Source organism: Palaemon carinicauda, unplaced genomic scaffold (assembly GCF_036898095.1).
Source record: "Palaemon carinicauda isolate YSFRI2023 unplaced genomic scaffold, ASM3689809v2 scaffold86, whole genome shotgun sequence".
Taxonomy (NCBI): Eukaryota; Metazoa; Arthropoda; class Malacostraca; order Decapoda; family Palaemonidae; genus Palaemon; species Palaemon carinicauda.
Genome location: NW_027172160.1, coordinates 300,001 through 317,493, shown reverse-complemented (window position 1 = coordinate 317,493; position 17,493 = coordinate 300,001). Strand labels below are relative to the sequence as shown.

At 43.1% G+C, this 17,493-nt stretch overlaps 1 long non-coding RNA gene across 4 annotated transcripts in view; it reads right to left on the bottom strand.

Moving 5' to 3' along the window:
• Nucleotides 1-9,699: 9,699 nt before the first annotated feature.
• Nucleotides 9,700-17,493, bottom strand: part of LOC137637572 (uncharacterized) — a 24,162-nt gene continuing 16,368 nt past the window's right edge. The window contains exons 2-7 of one of the 4 annotated variants that reach the window (XR_011043713.1): nt 17,335-17,493; nt 16,333-16,659; nt 15,435-15,576; nt 13,008-13,208; nt 11,406-11,582; nt 9,700-10,543 (exon numbers count right to left, since the gene is read on the bottom strand). The exon at nt 17,335-17,493 is cut by the window's right edge and continues 8 nt beyond it. This is a non-coding gene — a long non-coding RNA (uncharacterized lncRNA). The remainder of the gene's footprint in view (nt 10,544-11,405; nt 11,583-13,007; nt 13,209-15,434; nt 15,577-16,332; nt 16,660-17,334) is intronic. The other 3 variants (XR_011043714.1, XR_011043715.1, XR_011043716.1) reach the window with 3 other exon arrangements.

The window sequence follows — 17,493 nt, the reverse complement described above, 5'->3', positions numbered from 1 at the left end:
GCTGAATTGCTCGAAAGTAGCACCATCAAGTAGCAGCAGCATCGCTCGAAACTAGCACCATCAAGTAGCAGCAGCATTGCTCGAAACTAGCACCATCAAGTAGCAGCAGCATCGCTCGAAACTAGCACCATCAAGTAGCAGCAGCATTGCTCAAAACTAGCACCATCATTGCTCAAAACTAGCACCATCAAGTAGCAGCAGCATCGCTCGAAACTAGCACCATAAAGTAGCAGCAGCATTGCTCAAAACTAGCACCATCAAGTAGCACCAGCATCGCTCGAAACTAGCACCATCAAGTAGCAGCAGCATCGCTCGAAACTAGCACCATCAAGTAGCAGCTGAATTGCTCGAAAGTAGCACCAGCATCGCTCGAAAGTAGCACCATCAAGTAGCACCAGCATCGCTCGAAACTAGCACCGTCAAGTAGCAGCAGCATCGCCCGGAAGTAGCACCGTCAAGTAGCAGCAGCATCGCTCGGAAGTAGCACCGTCAAGTAGCAGCGGCATCGCTCAAAAGTAGCACCATCAAGTAGCAGCGGCATCGCTCAAAAGTAGCACCATCAAGTAGCAGCAGCATCACTCTGAAGTAGCACCGTCAAGTAGCAGCGGCATCGCTCGGAAGTAGCACCGTCAAGTAGCAGCGGCATCGCTCGGAAGTAGCACCGTCAAGTAGCAGCGGCATCGCTCAAAAGTAGCACCGTCAAGTAGCAGTGGCATTGCTCGGAAGTAGCACAGTCAAGTAGCAGCGGCATTGCTCAAAAGTAACACAGTCAAGTAGCAGCGGCATCGCTCGAAAGTAGCACCATCAAGTAGCAGCGGCATCGCTCGAAACTAGCACCATCATCGCTCGAAACTAGCACCATAAAGTAGCAGAGCATTGCTTGAAAGTAGCACCATAAAGTAGCACCAGCATCGCTCGAAACTAGCACCAGCATCGCTCGAAACTAGCACCATCAAGTGGCACCAGCATCGCTCGGAAGTAGCACCATCAAGTGGCACCAGCATCGCTCGGAAGTAGCACCATCAAGTGGCACCAGCATCGCTCGGAAGTAGCACCATCAAGTGGCACCAGCATCGCTCGGAAGTAGCACCATCAAGTGGCACCAGCATCGTTCGGAAGTAGCACCATCAAGTGGCACCAGCATCGCTCGGAAGTAGCACCATCAAGTGGCACCAGCATCGCTCGAAACTAGCACCATCAAGTGGCACCAGCATCGCTCGAAACTAGCACCATCAAGTAGCAGCAGCATCGGTTGAAAGTAACACCATCAAGTAGCAGCAGCATCACTCAAAAGTAGCACCATCTAGTAGCAGCAGCATCGCTTGAAAGTAGCAGCAACATTGTTTGAAAATAGCAGCTTCGAGAAGCAGTAGCAGCATTGCTTGAAAGAAGCACTATCAATTAGCAGCAGCATCGCTTGAAAATAGCATAAAGTAGCAGCAGCATAATGTAGCAGTAGCAGCATCGCTTGAAAGCAGCAAAAAGTAACCGCAGCATCGCTTGAGAATACCAACATGGAGTAGCAGCATCACTTGAATGTAGCAAAGTAGCAGCAACATCGCTTTTAGGTAACAAAGTAGCAGCATCAATAGCAGTAACAGCATCGCCTGAAAGTAGCACCTTCAAGTAACAGCAGCATTACTTGAAAATAGCGGCATTAAGTAGCAGCAGCATGTAGCAGCAGCATCGCTCAAAAGTAGCACCACCAAGTAGCAGCAGCCTCGCTCGAAAGTAGCACCAGCATCGCTCAAAAGTAGCACCATCAAGTAGCAGCAGCAGTGGTTTGAAAGTAGCACCATCAAATAGCAGCAGCATCACTTGAAAGTAGCACCATTAAGTAGCAGCAGCATCGCTCAAAAGTAGCACCATCAAGTAGCAGCAGCATCGCTCAAAAGTAGCACCAGCATCGCTCGAAAGTAGAACCATCAAGTAGCAGCAGCATCGCTCGAAAGTAGCGCCATCAAATAGCAACTGCATCGCTCGAAAGTAGCACCATCAGGTAGCAGCAGCATCGCTCAAAAGTAGCAGCAGCATTGCTCAAAAGTAACACCATCAAGTAGCAGCAGCAGCATCTCTCGAAATTAGCACTAGCATCGCTCGAAAGTAGCATCGCTCGAAAGTAGAACCATCAAGTAGCAGCAGCATCGCTCGAAAGTAGCGCCATCAAATAGCAACTGCATCGCTCGAAAGTAACACCATAAAGTAGCAGCAGCATCGCTCAAAAGTAACACCATCAAGTAGCAGCAGCATCGCTCGAAAGTAGCAGCAGCATCTCTCGAAATTAGCACTAGCATCGCTCGAAAGTAGCACATCAAGTAGCAGCAGCATCGCTCGAAAGTAGCACATCAAGTAGCAGCAGCATCGCTCAAGAGTAGCACCATCAAGTAGCAGCAACATCGCTCAAAAGTAGCACCATCAAGTAGCAGCAGCATTGCTCGAAAGTAGCACCATCAAGTAGCAGCAGCATTGCTCGAAAGTAGCACCATCAAGTAGCAGCAGCATTGCTCGAAAGTAGCACCATCAAGTAGCAGCTGCATTGCTCGAAAGTAGCACCAGCATCTCTCTAAAGTAGCACCATCAAGTAGCAGCAGCATCGCTCGAAAGTAGCACTATCAAGTAGCAGCAGCATCGCTCGAAAGTAGCACCTGCATTGCTCGAAAGTAGCAGCAAAGCTCGAAAGTAGTACCAGCAAAGCTCGAAAGTAGCACAATCAAGTAGCAGCAGCATCGCTCGAAAGTAGCAGCATCGCTTGAAAGTAGCACCATCAAGTAGCAGCAGCATCGCTCAAAAGTAGCACCATCAAGTAGCAGCAGCATCGCTCAAAAGAAGCACCATTAAGTAGCAGCAGCATTGCACGCAAGTAGCACCATCAAGTAGCAGCTGCATCGCTCAAAAGTAGCACCAGCATTGATCGCAAGTAGCACCAGTAGCACCAGCATTGCTCGAAAGTTGCACCATCAAGTACCAGCAGCATCGCTCAAAAGTAGCACCATCAAGTAGCAGCAGCATCGCTCGAAATTAGCACCATCAAGTAGCAGCAGCATCGCTTGAAAGTAGCACCATCAAGTAGCAGCAGCATCGCTGTAAAGTAGCACCATCAAGTAGCAGCAGCATCGCTCAAAATTAGCACCATCAAGTAGCAGCAGCATCGCTCAAAATTAGCACCATCAAGTAGCAGCAGCATCGCTCAAAATTAGCACCATCAAGTAGCAGCTGAATTGCTCGAAAGTAGCACCATCAAGTAGCAGCAGCATCGCTCGAAAGTAGCACCATCAAGTAGCAGCAGCATCGCTCGAAACTAGCACCATCAAGTAGCAGCAGCATCGCTCGAAACTAGCACCATCAAGTAGCAGCAGCATCGCTCGAAACTAGCGCCATCAAGTAGCAGCAGCATCGCTCGAAACTAGCACCATCAAGTAGCAGCAGCATTGCTCGAAACTAGCACCATCAAGTAGCACCAGCATCGCTCGAAACTAGCACCATCAAGTAGCACCAGCATCGCTCGAAAGTAGCAGAAACAAGTAGCAGCAGCATCGCTCGAAAGTAGCACCATCAAGTAGCAGCTGAATTGCTCGAAAGTAGCACCAGCATCGCTCGAAAGTAGCACCATCAAGTAGCACCAGCATCGCTCGAAACTAGCACCATCAAGTAGCAGCAGCATTGCTCGGAAGTAGCACCGTCAAGTAGCAGCGGCATCGCTCGGTAGTAGCACCGTCAAGTAGCAGCGGCATCGCTCGGAAGTAGCACCGTCAAGTAGCAGCGGCATCGCTCAAATGTAGCACCGTCAAGTAGCAGTGGCATCGCTCAAAAGTAGCACCGTCAAGTAGCAGCGGCATTGCTCAAAAGTAACACAGTCAAGTAGCAGCTGAATTGCTCGAAAGTAGCACCAGCATCGCTCGAAAGTAGCATCATCAAGTAGCACCAGCATCGCTCGAAACTAGCACCGTCAAGTAGCACCAGCATCGCTCGGAAGTAGCACCGTCAAGTAGCAGCAGCATCGCTCGGAAGTAGCACCGTCAAGTAGCAGCGGCATCGCTCGAAAGTAGCACCATTAAGTAGCAGCAGCATCGCTCTGAAGTAGCACCGTCAAGTAGCAGCGGCATCGCTCGGAAGTAGCACCGTCAAGTAGCAGCGGCATCGCTCGGAAGTAGCACCGTCAAGTAGCAGCGGCATCGCTCAAAAGTAGCACCGTCAAGTAGCAGCGGCATCGCTCGAAACTAGCACCATCATCGCTCGAAACTAGCACCATAAAGTAGCAGAGCATTGCTTGAAAGTAGCACCAGCATCGCTCGAAACTAGCACCAGCATCGCTCGAAACTAGCACCATCAAGTGGCACCAGCATCGCTCGGAAGTAGCACCATCAAGTGGCACCAGCATCGCTCGGAAGTAGCACCATCAAGTGGCACCAGCATCGCTCGGAAGTAGCACCATCAAGTGGCACCAGCATCGCTCGGAAGTAGCACCATCAAGTGGCACCAGCATCGCTCGGAAGTAGCACCATCAAGTGGCACCAGCAACGCTCGGAAGTAGCACCATCAAGTGGCACCAGCATCGCTCGGAAGTAGCACCATCAATTGGCACCAGCATCGCTCGGAAGTAGCACCATCAAGTGGCACCAGCATCGCTCGAAACTAGCACCATCAAGTAGCAGCAGCATCGGTTGAAAGTAACACCATCAAGTAGCAGCAGCATCACTCAAAAGTAGCACCATCTAGTAGCAGCAGCATTGTTTGAAAATAGCAGCTTCGAGAAGCAGTAGCAGCATTGCTTGAAAGAAGCACTATCAATTAGCAGCAGCATCGCTTGAAAATAGCATAAAGTAGCAGCAGCATAATGTAGCAGTAGCAGCATCGCTTGAAAGCAGCAAAAAGTAACCGCAGCATCGCTTGAGAATACCAACATGGAGTAGCAGCATCACTTGAATGTAGCAAAGTAGCAGCAACATCGCTTTTAGGTAACAAAGTAGCAGCATCAATAGCAGTAACAGCATCGCCTGAAAGTAGCACCTTCAAGTAACAGCAGCATTACTTGAAAATAGCGGCATTAAGTAGCAGCAGCATGTAGCAGCAGCATCGCTCAAAAGTAGCACCACCAAGTAGCAGCAGCCTCGCTCGAAAGTAGCACCAGCATCGCTCAAAAGTAGCACCATCAAGTAGCAGCAGCAGTGGTTTGAAAGTAGCACCATCAAATAGCAGCAGCATCACTTGAAAGTAGCACCATTAAGTAGCAGCAGCATCGCTCAAAAGTAGCACCATCAAATAGCAGCAGCATCGCTCAAAAGTAGCACCAGCATCGCTCGAAAGTAGAACCATCAAGTAGCAGCAGCATCGCTCGAAAGTAGCGCCATCAAATAGCAACTGCATCGCTCGAAAGTAGCACCATCAGGTAGCAGCAGCATCGCTCAAAAGTAGCAGCAGCATTGCTCAAAAGTAACACCATCAAGTAGCAGCAGCATCGCTCGAAAGTAGCAGCAGCATCTCTCGAAATTAGCACTAGCATCGCTCGAAAGTAGCATCGCTCGAAAGTAGAACCATCAAGTAGCAGCAGCATCGCTCGAAAGTAGCGCCATCAAATAGCAACTGCATCGCTCGAAAGTAGCACCATAAAGTAGCAGCAGCATCGCTCAAAAGTAACATCATCAAGTAGAAGCAGCATCGCTCGAAAGTAGCAGCAGCATCTCGAAATTAGCACTAGCATCGCTCGAAAGTAGCACATCAAGTAGCAGCAGCATCGCTCGAAAGTAGCACATCAAGTAGCAGCAGCATCGCTCAAGAGTATCACCATCAAGTAGCAGCAACATCGCTCAAAAGTAGCACCATCAAGTAGCAGCAGCATTACTCGAAAGTAGCACCATCAAATAGCAGCAGCATTGCTCGAAAGTAGCACCATCAAGTAGCAGCAGCATTGCTCGAAAGAAGCACCATCAAGTAGCAGCAGCATTGCTCGAAAGTGCCTCGCTCGAAAGTAGCACCAGCATCTCTCTAAAGTAGCACCATCAAGTAGCATTAACATCGCTCGAAAGTAGCAGTATCGCTCGAAAGTAGCAGTATCGCACGAAAGTAGCACGATCAAGTAGCAGCAGCATCGCTCGAAAGTAGCACTATCAAGTAGCAGCAGCATCGCTCGAAAGTAGCACCTGCATTGCTCGAAAGTAGCAGCAAAGCTCGAAAATAGTACCAGCAAAGCTCGAAAGTAGCACAATAAAGTAGCAGCAGCATCGCTCGAAAGTAGCAGCATCGCTCGAAAGTAGGAGCATCGCTTGAAAGTAGCACCATCAAGTAGCAGCAGCATCGCTCAAAAGTAGCACCATCAAGTAGCAGCAGCATCGCTCAAAAGAAGCACCATTAAGTAGCAGCAGCATTGCATGCAAGTAGCACCATCAAGTAGCAGCTGCATCTCTCAAAAGTAACACCAGCATCGATCGCAAGTAGCACCAGTAGCACCAGCATTGCTCGAAAGTTACACCATCAAGTACCAGCAGCATCGCTCAAAAGTAGCACCATCAAGTAGCAGCAGCATCGCTCGAAATTAGCACCATCAAGTAGCAGCAGCATCGCTTGAAAGTAGCACCATCAAGTAGCAGCAGCATCGCTGTAAAGTAGCACCATCAAGTAGCAGCAGCATCGCTCAAAATTAGCACCATCAAGTAGCAGCAGCATCGCTCAAAATTAGCACCATCAAGTAGCAGCTGAATTGCTCGAAAGTAGCACCATCAAGTAGCAGCAGCATCGCTCGAAACTAGCACCATCAAGTAGCAGCAGCATCGCTCAAAACTAGCACCATCAAGTAGCAGCAGCATCGCTCGAAACTAGCACCATCAAGTAGCAGCAGCATTGCTCGAAACTAGCACCATCAAGTAGCACCAGCATCGCTCGAAACTAGCACCATCAAGTAGCACCAGCATCGCTCGAAAGTAGCAGAAACAAGTAGCAGCAGCATCGCTCGAAAGTAGCACCATCAAGTAGCAGCTGAATTGCTCGAAAGTAGCACCAGCATCGCTCGAAAGTAGCACCATCAAGTAGCACCAGCATCGCTCGAAACTAGCACCATCAAGTAGCAGCAGCATTGCTCGGAAGTAGCACCGTCAAGTAGCAGCGGCATCGCTCGGTAGTAGCACCGTCAAGTAGCAGCGGCATCGCTCGGAAGTAGCACCGTCAAGTAGCAGCGGCATCGCTCAAAAGTAGCACCGTCAAGTAGCAGCGGCATCGCTCAAAAGTAAGTCAAGTAGCAGCGGCATCGCTCGAAAGTAGCACCATCAAGTAGCAGCGGCATCGCTCGAAACTAGCACCATCATCGCTCGAAACTAGCACCATAAAGTAGCAGAGCATTGCTTGAAAGTAGCACCATCAAGTAGCACCAGCATCGCTCGGAAGTAGCACCATCAAGTGGCACCAGCATCGCTCGGAAGTAGCACCATCAAGTGGCACCAGCATCGCTCGGAAGTAGCACCATCAAGTGGCACCAGCATCGCTCGGAAGTAGCACCATCAAGTGGCACCAGCATCGCTCGGAAGTAGCACCATCAAGTGGCACCAGCATCGCTCGGAACTAGCACCATCAAGTGGCACCAGCATCGCTCGGAACTAGCACCATCAAGTGGCACCAGCATCGCTCGAAACTAGCACCATCAAGTAGCAGCAGCATCGGTTGAAAGTAGCACCATCAAGTAGCAGCAGCATCACTCAAAAGTAGCACCATCTAGTAGCAGCAGCATCGCTTGAAAGTAGCAGCAGCATTGTTTGAAAATAGCAGCTTCGAGAAGCAGTAGCAGCATTGCTTGAAAGAAGCACTATCAATTAGCAGCAGCATCGCTTGAAAATAGCATGAAGTAGCAGCAGCATAATGTAGCAGTAGCAGCATCGCTTGAAAGCAGCAAAAAGTAGCCGCAACATCGCTTGAGAATACCAACATGGAGTAGCAGCATCACTTGAATGTAGCATAAAGTAGCAGCAACATCGCTTGTAGGTAACAAAGTAGCAGCATCAATAGCAGTAACAGCATCGCCTGAAAGTAGCACCATCAAGTAACAGCAGCATTACTTGAAAATAGCGGCATTAAGTAGCAGCAGCATGTAGCAGCAGCATCGCTCAAAAGTAGCACCACCAAGTAGCAGCAGCCTCGCTCGAAAGTAGCACCAGCATCGCTCAAAAGTAGCACCATCAAGTAGCAGCAGCAGTGGTTTGAAAGTAGCACCATCAAATAGCAGCAGCATCGCTTTTAAGTAGCAGCATTGCTCGAAAGTAGCACCATCAAGTAGCAGCGACATCGCTTGAAATTAGCACCATCAAGTAGCAGCAGCATCACTTTAGTATAGCGGCATTAAGTAGCAGCAGTATCACTTGAAAGTAGCACCATTAAGTAGCAGCAGCATCGCTCAAAAGTAGCACCATCAAGTAGCAGCAGCATCGCTCAAAAGTAGCACCAGCATCGCTCGAAAGTAGAACCATCAAGTAGCAGCAGCATCGCTCGAAAGTAGCGCCATCAAATAGCAACTGCATCGCTCGAAAGTAGCACCATCAAGTAGCAGCAGCATCGCTCAAAAGTAGCAGCAGCATCGCTCAAAAGTAACACCATCAAGTAGCAGCAGCATCGCTCGAAAGTAGCAGCAGCATCGCTCGAAAGTAGAACCATCAAGTAGCAGCAGTATCGCTCGAAAGTAGCGCCATCAAATAGCAACTGCATCGCTCGAAAGTAGCACCATCAAGTAGCAGCAGCATCGCTCAAAAGTAGCAGCAGCATCGCTCAAAAGTAACACCATCAAGTAGCAGCAGCATCGCTCGAAAGTAGCAGCAGCATCTCTCGAAATTAGCACTAGCATCGCTCGAAAGTAGCACATCAAGTAGCAGCAGCATCGCTCAAGAGTAGCACCATCAAGTAGCAGCAGCATTGCTCGAAAGTAGCACCATCAAGTAGCAGCAGCATCACTTAAAAATAGCAGCAGCATCACTTGAAAGTAGCACCATCAAGTAGCAGTAGTAGCATTGCTTGATAGTAGCACCATCAAGTAGCAGTAGTATAATGTAGCAGTAGCAGCATCGTTTGAAAGCAGCAAAAAGTAGCCGCAGCATCGCTTGAGAATACCAACATGGAGTAGGAGCATCACTTGTAGCATAAAGTAGCAGCAATATCACTTGAAGGTAACAAAGTAGCAGCATCAATAGCAGTAACAGCATCGCCTGAAAATACACCATCAAGTAACAGCAGCATAACTTGAAAATAGCAGCATTAAGTAGCAGCAGCATGTAGTAGCAGCATCGCTTGAAAATAGCACCATCAAATAGATGCATCTAGTAGCAGGATTGCTTGAAAGTAGCATAAAGGAGCAGCACCATCGCTTGAGAATAGCAGCAGCATTGCTCTAAAGTAGCAGCATCGCTCGAAAGTAGCACCATCAAGTAGCAGCAGCATCACTCAAAAGTAGCACCATCAAGTAGCAGCAGCATCACTCAAAAGTAGCACCATCAAGTAGCAGCAGCATCGCTCAAAAGTAGTACCATCAAGTAGCAGCAGTATTATTCAAAAGTAGCACCAGCAAGTAGCAGCATCACTCAAGTAGCAACAGCATTGCTTGAAAGTGGCAACATCAAATAGCAACAGCATCGCTTGGAAATAGCAGCATCAAGTAGCAGTAACAGCATCGCTTGAAAGTAGCACCATCAAGTAGCAGCAGCATTGCTTGAAAGTAGCCGAATCAACTAGCAGCACCAAGTATCAGCAGCATTGCTTGAAAGTAGTTGCTAATAGCATTGCTTGAAAAGTAGCCGAATCAAATAACAGCAGCAGCATCATTTGAAAGTAGCAGCAATATTGTTTGAATGTAGCAGCATCGCTTGAAGGCAAGAGCTTGAAAGCAAGATGCTTTTTCAAGAACTTAAGTAGCCGCAAAATATAGTTGAGCAAGAGAGCTCAAGGTAGCAGCATCTGGAAGAAGGAACATCTTTTAACAATACCTTTGAATGCTTCTTTTCCACTTCTTACAGCAATATTAGTTGTGTACTCGAGTGATACTATATGGAAAAGACAGTAGTTTAGATTCTAAGACTTTCATCACCAGCATATAAATTGAACCCATACATCCATCTACTGCTGCCCTTGTACGACGTGTTCTCTCCTATTTATCCGAAGTGTGTCTTTGACCGCGGAGGTAGCAGCAGCAGGGGATTCAGCATTATGAAGCTTCATCTGTGGTGGATAATGTGGGAGGTTGGGCTGTGGCACCCTAGCAGTACCAGCTGAACTCGGCTGAGTCCCTGGTTAAGCTGGAGGAACGTAGAGAGTAGTCCCCTTTTTGTTATGTTTCTTTGTTGATGTCGGCTACCCCCCAAAATTGGGGGTTAGTGCCTTTGGTATATGGATGGATGGATGGTCTCCTTGCAGACTGAACCCTTCAATCTAGTACCTACTGATGCTGTAGTATGATTTTCACCTCCTCATACCAAGTAGCCTGCTGTCAGTGATATGATGTCAGTTCTGTGATATTGATGGTCCCTGCATGCAGAACAGCTTGTATTGATGATCATTTATGTGCTTGAGAAAAATTCACCTGTGGAAAGAACTACTAATCATTAGTTTCTTTATGGTCTGGTGTACAATTTTATATGAATTTATGGATACATTTACTTTTTTATTACATGTCACTTATTTACGTATTTGTATTTGAGATTTTGAAAAAAAAATTAAAGATAAATAATGCATAAATAAACCAGTTTAGTATGATTTACATGTTCCTATAATAAAAAGTCCAATGCCAGCATACGAAAATTTATACCATAAAAACAAATTGCAGTGTTCAATAGTCTAAATTTCTAAAACATGAAGAGTCTTGAGGGAAGTAGCCTTCATAACCAAAGATATGTTGTTACAAAAGTTTGATACCCATAGATTGTTTCACATAATCTTATTTCAAAGACAATTTCTATAAAAGGAAGGTAAACTATTTTCAATTTGTTACTTATAAATGGGCAATGCTACCTTCATCACCTGGCTAAAAGTATGTCAGGATAATAATCCCCTACAATGTGAAAGGATTCTTTTTTAAAGGCATTTTAGAATGTTATGCATAGATGCTTTAAAAAATTATACACAATACACCCAAGATATTTTGGATTATGGAACTTTAATCATTTTTTTTATCAAAACCTTAAATCAATTCTAACTAAAAATACCAAAAATTATTTATGTTAATAATGGGAAATGGCTAAATATATAATTGAAAATTTTAAAAGTTAACTTTACCTGCAATTTATAATATACTAACTCCTTCAACCATTGTTAACCAAATCTAAATAAATGATCAAGATTACTTCTTCCATTTTACAGCCCAACCTCTTCTGTCACTTGGTAAAAAAAAATTGAGAAAGAATCTTGTTAAGCGAAACTGATATTTATATTAAATTAATTATCACCTGATAGGCTGTAGATGTAGACTATATCTCAATCTTAAACCGTGATTTATTGTCGTTGTTGTTGTTGACGACCAGTAGATAAGACTACGTAGCTTAAAAACCAAAGCACCTTGACTTGGAATTATACTATAGTTATTATATTTTCCATGAAAATCACCTTATCTTTCTCGTACAGATCTGAAAAAGGGAAAAATTTCTAAACTGATATTCAAACCTAAAATATTTCATACTCATCCTGATAGAAAAAAAAAAAAACCTCTTTACCTAAAAGATGTTGACTATATTAAATAATCATAATCTAAATAGATTCAATTGTGTATATCTAAAGTGGGAGTTCACATTGAGTCACAACGGTGAAAATTGTAACCATAAAAGGACCCTTTGCAGATCACAACACAAGTACAGACAGCCTTGGATAAGCCTTAAGGTAAATCACCTGCAATGAACATAATATATAATGGAAAAGATTCCTCATGTCCATAAGGTGAATTACCTGTAATGAGCCACAATATATGATAGGAAAAAAAACCTTTTATGTCAAAGAAAATAAGAAAAAACTTTAAGAACAAATACCGTTAGACCCAGAAGGTCTGCCATTTTGACCATATCTATCATCACAGAAATTAACACTAGAATATACAAAGGCAGCAACATTTACACTTTTATCATTATCATATAAAAACAGGCAATTGATCCCATTGAAGTGGACTAAGGAGGAATTCTCTCCCCTGAAGAGGACAGCGCTGTAAAATAATAAATGTGGCATATAATGATAGACAAGTCTGTCTATAATTACCTTTCTCTCACCCTTTTAGAATCTTGTGAAGTAACTCGCCCATCCTCACTGGAGAAAGGAACTCTGAAGTGTAGCTTACTAGCATTGAGGAAGATAAGAGTAATGCTTCAACTACTTTGTTCATATAAGCAGTGCAGAAAGTATGAAGCAGAAGAGCCAGTTATTCAACCTCCACTCCAGACTTACACTTACACATTACCATGGACAGCATACATGCTGTCCCTCATGGGAGCTGGGCTTGATGCATAACTATTTGAACAGCTACCAAAAGACCAAGCACAAAGTTTTCAAGATTTGTGGGCATACTCCCATAGACTTAAAGTCGTGAAGGTGTTCTGGTGTTTACACGCCCAAGTCTTCAACATCCGGCCACCTGCACGATTCCTCTTTAAAGCAAGACCTATAGCCTCAAATTCACGGTCTGCAGTCTTACCTGGTAACCCTCTCAGCAGTCGAGAAGTATGCTTCCCGGATCACCTAACACAGAAGAAATGGATGTGCACCTTGTAACCTCTTTCTTGGTCCTACCAGTGCCAAGTTAAGAGTCGCTGTCACCCGTCCGAGGCATCAGGACTTCTTCAGATAGCACCGCAAAGCCCTCACGGGACACAAAAGTCTATCATACCATCAGATGCTTCACGTAGAAAAGGGATGGAGAAGGACAAAGCCGAGACTGTAGCAGCAGTATCAAGAATCAGCATTGATTGAGAGTAGCAGCCTCTTCTTCAGGAGCTAAGACAAAGTATCCTAATCTGAACTGGGAGATTTGCCTCTAACCATATATTCTAATCTAACTTATACCTTACCTGGACGTAGCATTATAATCTTTACCCATGGAGATTTTGCCCCAAGACTTTAACCTAGGGGGCTGGGGGTTGATGGTCATCCAAGGTTTCCTCTTGCACCCTTCTTATGATAGTCTAGGGTTAGGATAGGAACAGTCAGTGATGCCAAAATTCATCCTTATGTTGCTCCTATATTGAAAATCCATAATGAGCATTTTGCATCTGTAATATAAAATCATATATAGATTTCAGAAGTGATTTTGGTAAAACCTGGTATAATTATTCTAGGCAATGAAAGCAAAACTAACACCATGTCCTAATGTTACGTTCTATATCTAGGTTATGTTAGGTCAGCATTCATTATTCTTTTTATTGAGAAACATCCAGTTAGATAATTGTTCTTGGAAACAAAACTATTAAGGTTTTATGATATCCCATATAGCATCATTCCATATAGCATTTAGAGATAATGTACCTATAATTTTCATTAAAAAAAAATACTCTTTCTATATTTCTATAACCAAAAACGAACCCAAAACAGATTTTTATGATGTCCAGGGATTTCATGGTATGGAAGGAGAGGGAGGTAATAAGAAAAAGAGGGTGTCCTGTTACAGACAAGCACAATATCGTCTAAACTAACCTAGATATAGACCATCCTTGACCACACCAACATTAAATTCAAACTGACTAACAGTGACAATAAAAAAGAAAAAAAAAATACAAAAAAACAAAGGATAAACCAATACATATTCGAAGCATGTCCTTCCTTACCTAATGAAGGTACACCTGATTTAGAGAATTAACAGAAAATTTTAAACTTGATTTGGAAGAACTTGGCAGAAAACCACCAAAGCAAAATACAAAAACTTGAACCAACCTAAGCTTAACCTAACCCAATCTTGGCAACTGGGGCTTGCTTGACATGTGGAGGGAAACATTTACCCTGCAGCCCACCAACAACAACTTATAAACATCAGTTTCACCCGTTTAGCTCTGTATGCAGTTACAAGCTCCCTTGCATTGGGTCTGGGATGCAGAATGTAGTGGTTATTCAGTATGGGGGGGGGGGGGGTGTCTATGCTTGCAATATTTGGGTGCAGACACAGCCTACCTCAGCACATACTGTATTGGCAAAGGTAGTCATCAAATTCCTGTATAAATAGGCGAGACACTGAATTATCTTATACAGCCAAAACAAACTATTCTGTTAAGAAATAGCTTTATTCATACTTCACACCCTTATCATACAGAACTGTACACATGTACACATTGGTTTGCAAAACCTAAAAATTCCAAGAACGTTTGTGTACTTTTATAATACTGGGATCACTACGTTTGCAGTATTTGGGTGTGGAGAAAGCCTACCCCAGCATATACTGTATAGGCAAAGTTAGTCATTATATTCCTGTCTATAAACTGAAGGCTATTAAAAATACAATAATGAAAAATCTAAAACTGTTGGGAGGTCAGTAATGAAGAGCAATTGTTTAACTGAAAAAAATTGGGTGGCAAAACCTAAATCCATGAATCAAAACGCTTAAAATGTTTACAAAAATACAGACTTATGGAAAGGTTGTTAAAAAAAAAAATTAAACTGGAAGGAATACCAAAAAGCTTACAGAAAATCATACCCTCTATGAGAAAAACTGTAGATCTGCAGCAGGTATATCTAAAAATCAGCTGAAATGTTTACCCTTTCTATGACAAGTACAAATTACTAGTTTCCCATCTATAATCATCCAGCATTCACTTCCTATAAGAAAAAGAAGGATAATGTTAAGTAAGGACGCAGCCTTGTGTGCGTACTTGCAGCCGAAAATAAAAGTGAAGAGCTTTCGACTGCCGAGGCAAGGGTTTACACCACCTGTCAATTACCATTTCTTTAACCAATTTAAAGACCATTCGAACTCCGATGAACACATTGTCCTTATTTTAATGGACAAAAGGGTTGTATATACGTAAGAACAAACAACACAGATAATGTTGCATACTGCAACAGCCTAAATGTACAATGCAAAATTACAGACGGCAGTTACACCTACAATTATAATAACAAAACAACCTTTACAAGAGTAGATTGCTCACTTACAAAATAGGATCATAGCCTTCGGGGAAAAGAACTGTGTCTAGGATAAGATCCATCTATTTGTTATATAATGAAATTCTGTAACTATAGCAAGTCTAATCTTACTAGCAACTGACTATGTACAATATTCACCAGCCTTACAACATCCTAAGTAAAACGGAAATAACAATGATATTAACTATAGATATGTCAAGATTACCATGTAAAGCCTATTACATATATAAGACGTATTAAGACTCAAGCCTCGGAAATATCTAAAATTTAGTTATTTGTATATTACCTTTAAATACCAAGATCTTCAGTTTATGGACCTAATAAAACAAAGTCATTAATAGTTTTAAGGCATCACAAATACTTACAATTACATTTTATTCCCAATACATAACCTTTAAATCTCCAGTATTTGCTTATAAGAAGGACCCCAGCCGAAAATATCTAGTAGTTAACAGCATCAGTGGTGGCAAGGAATTTGAATACTGGTTTCATGCCAGAGCATCGAATCTGGAAAAGAAAAATGTAAATAGATAATCCCATATTGAGAATCCATATTGAACATGATGTAACTGTATTAGAATATTCATTATATCATATAGATTCCTGAAATAATTTTGGTACAACCTGATACAATTATTCTATTCAATGAAAGCAAAACAAATACAATGGCCTAATGTTGTGTTCTGCGACGAGGTATGTTTGGTTAGTACTTAGGTTTTTTTAGTTGAGGAACATCCAAATAGAAAATGGTTCTTGTAAACAAAACTATTAATGTTTTCAGATATTTCATATAAAATATTGAGATGATGCACCTGTTATTTTCATAAAATGGTAATACTCTGCTATACTTCTAAAACCAAAATCATATTTTTATGATACAGAGGATCGTATGGTAATGATGAAGTTAAGAGATAAGTATTAGGAGAAGGCCAGTTACAGACGAACCACTAATCTTCTCTAAACCACACCACTACCCAACCTAACAAGGGTGACAGTGATAAAGGAGAATTGGTAACCCTGCAGGTATTCGAAGCAAGTCTTTCCTCACCAAATATAGGTTACCAAGCGCCTCTCTCTTTACTTCTCCCCATAACACGCTCCTCCCAAACCCTCTTCACTATCTCCTTAACGTCCATCCTCAACACGTGCCCACACCATCTCAGGAATGACAAACTTATCACCTTTGTAATCTTTACTACACCTGCCATTCTTCTCATTTCATAGTCATCCAATCTTTCAAGCAGGGATATTCCCATAACCCACCTCAGCATTATCATCTCGGTTCTCTTAAGCTTCGCTTCCCTTTTTTTTTCGTCTTAAAGCCCAAGTTTCAGATTCACTGGGCCTTGCTTGACAAGTAGAGGGGAAGGATCCCTCTACAGCTCACCAAACTACAGCTTATTTATAGAAGTTTCACCCATCCATCTCTGTAGGTATGAGGTCCCTCACATTAGGTCTGGCATTTAGAGGGCAGTTGTTATACAGTATGGGAGGAGTTCTCTGCGCTTGTAATATTTGGGTGTTGACGTAGCATACCTCAACACGTACTGTATAGGCAAAGCTAGTCATCACATTCCTGCAATCACATTCCTGTATAAAGAGAGTAGAGAGGAGACATTGAAGTATCTTGTACAGCCAAAATAATTAAACAATACTGTTAATCTTTTTTTAATTGCCATCCAAGATTAAAGTTGGTAGCCCCTTACCATACAGAACCATTGTTTAACGGTAGGCTACACATCGGTTTGCAAAACCTAAAAATTCCAAATAAGTTTGTATATTCATTAATTAAAATGAAAAAGTTATATTTATATACACAAATATACAAAACTAAAGAAAAAAAAAGGTCAAAACAATAAAAAAGCACAAATTTGAATGAATCTAAAAACCTTAAGGCATTTCTTTTGTAAAAACAAGTGCTTGCTATTAACGTGACCATCAAGCTCCATAAGGAAGAAATAGCTAATATCAATATTGATCAACCACAATGGAAACTGCATAATTCTTGCAAAATATTGCAAAACCTTCCATAAACATCAAGGTTGAAAATAAAAGGAAATATTTACTAAATTGTTCATCTAAACTCACAAAAACTTGAATTAATTTGAATAGCCTTCGGTAATCAAAGACTAAAGCACGATAAGCAGTTACTCGGGGAGTAATAATACAAACTCTTATACCATCGCATGTTTGCAAACACGACCTGAAATCTAGATATGAGAATTTTGTTGGCAGCCCAACTGCCAACACAACAAAGTGTCTCACCTTTCCGAATAAAGCTATAACAGGTGTGAAACTGCTATCCACATTAGTACAAGTATGTACAGTACATAATGTACGTCTTCACACAATCTAAATGAACACACTAACATTCGTCACTATCCACACCAACGTACAGTGTCTATGGGACCCTGGTGACATCTA